The sequence below is a fragment of the Penaeus vannamei genome, chromosome 6, assembly GCF_042767895.1.
Source record: "Penaeus vannamei isolate JL-2024 chromosome 6, ASM4276789v1, whole genome shotgun sequence".
Classification (NCBI taxonomy): Eukaryota; Metazoa; Arthropoda; class Malacostraca; order Decapoda; family Penaeidae; genus Penaeus; species Penaeus vannamei.
The window spans coordinates 23,699,430-23,701,929 of NC_091554.1; positions in this window are offsets into that span (position 1 = coordinate 23,699,430).

A 2,500-nucleotide genomic window follows, 5' to 3' on the forward strand; every position below is an offset into this window, starting at 1 on the left:
GTAATTAGGGCGATAATGACAGTAATGATAATAATTATGATAATGACAATAATGATGATAATTATCATTATAAAGCCTACATCTATAATGAGAAAAAGGATAAAAGTAGAAAAATCCCAAAAGTCGAAAAACCGGCGAAATCTAACGAAATAAGCCTTTGGAGAGATGAGTCGTAAACCCCCCTTTTATCCAGTTTGAATGATGATTATGATTATCTTAGCAATAATTCTGCTAATTATGATGATTCGGATGATAACCCCATCAATAATGACAATGATGATAATAGTGAAAATTATGAGAGTAATTACGACAATAATTATGATAATAATTATGCAATGATAATTATAATGATGATTTGCCTAATAATTGCAATAATAGCAATAATCAATACTATTCTAATGATTTTCCTAATAATGATAACGAAAATGATAACAGAAATAATAATAAAATTAATTATAACAAAGCTATTATTCTTATCATAAATCTTATTATTGTTGTTATTATTTCCAGAATTATCATTATTGTCATTACAATTATCAAAATAAGTATGATGATGAAAATGATATTAGTAATTAAGATAATTATTATCATAATGACTATATTAACGGTAATTAGGGCGATAATGACAGTAATGATAATAATGATGATAATGACAATAATGATTATCATTATAAAGCCCATCTATAATGAGAAATAGGCTAAAAGTAGAAAAATCCAAAAGTCGAGAAACCGGCGAAATCTAGCGAAATACAGCCTTTGGAGAGATGAGTTGAGAACCCCCTTTTTCCAGTTTAAATGATGATTATGATGATCTTAGCAATAATTCTGCAAATTATGATGATAACCCCATCAATAATGACAATAATGACGATAATAATGATAATTATGAGAGTAATTAGGACAATAATTATGATAATAATTATACAATGATAATTATAATGATTTGCCTAATAATTGCAATAATAGCAATAATCACCACTATTCTAATGATTTTCCTAATAGCAAGAAAAACAATGATAACAGAAATAATAAAAGTAATTATAACACGGCTATCATTTTTACTATTATCCTTATTATTGTTGTTATTATTACCAGAATTATCATCATTATCAAAATAATTATAATGATGAAAATGACTAATGATTAAGATAATGATTATTATATTGACTATATTAAGGATAATATATATAGGAATCATCATGGAATATCATCATAATTACCTGAATTAATGTTAAATTCCTTATAATTACCATTAAAAAGTGAAAAGTTTTTTTTCGACGTTTCTCTCTAAAGGCTGTAATACGCTAGATTTTGCCGTTTTTTCGACTTTTGGGAATTTATTACTTCTGCCCGTTATTTCATTATACATGGACTGAATGATAATGATTATCATCATTATCATAATTTCTGTCATCTTTTTTATGATGACAGTAATGAAAATAATGATAATTATCATTCAGTCATATTTGTGATGAAATAAAAGCCAGAAGTAATAAAATAAAAAGAGTCGAAAAAAAACGGCAAAATCTAGCGTATTACAGCCTTTTGAGAGAAACGGTGGAAAAATCATTTTAGCTTTTTATTGGTAATTATGAGGATTTTAACATTAATGCAGGTAATTATGATGATTTCCATGATGATTCCTTTATTATTGACAATAATGATGATAATTATGATGATAACAATGATAATGACAATAATAATGATAATAATGATAAAGTCATAATTACAATGGTAATCTTGATAATTACTGCAATATTAATTAAGTTCCTTACTAATAATGGCAATAGAAATAATATCATTATCATTATAATTATTATTATTGTCATTATTAATTCTAAGATCATCAATATTGCTATTATCATTATATAAATAGTTATAATGATAAAAATAGCAATAATTATTATTATAACTGCGAGAATGATAATAATAATGCTAATCATGATGATAATGGCTATAATGATAATAATCATAAAAATGATGACAGTAATGATAATGTTAATTATCATTCAGTCCATTTATAATGAAATAAAGGCCAGAAGTAATGAAATCCCAAAAGTCGAAAAAAATTGCAAAATCTTAATTGCAGCATTTTGAGAGAAACGTAATTATGACGATTTTAACATTAATTCAGGTAATTATGATGATTTCTTTAACGATTCCTTTATTATTGACAATAATGATGATAATTATGATGATAATGACAATGATAATGACAATAATGATAAAGTCATAATTGTAATGATAATCTTGATAATTACTGCAATAATAGCAATAATTAACTCTATTCCAATAATTTCCATACTAATAATGGCAATAGAAGTAATTATATCATTATCATTGTCATTATAATTATAATTATTGTCATTATTATTTCCAAGATCATTATTATTGCTATTATCGTTATATAGATAGTTATAATGATAAAAATAGCAATAATGATTAGCATTAGCACGTGCAATAATGGTGATAATGATAATCATGATGATAATGACTATAA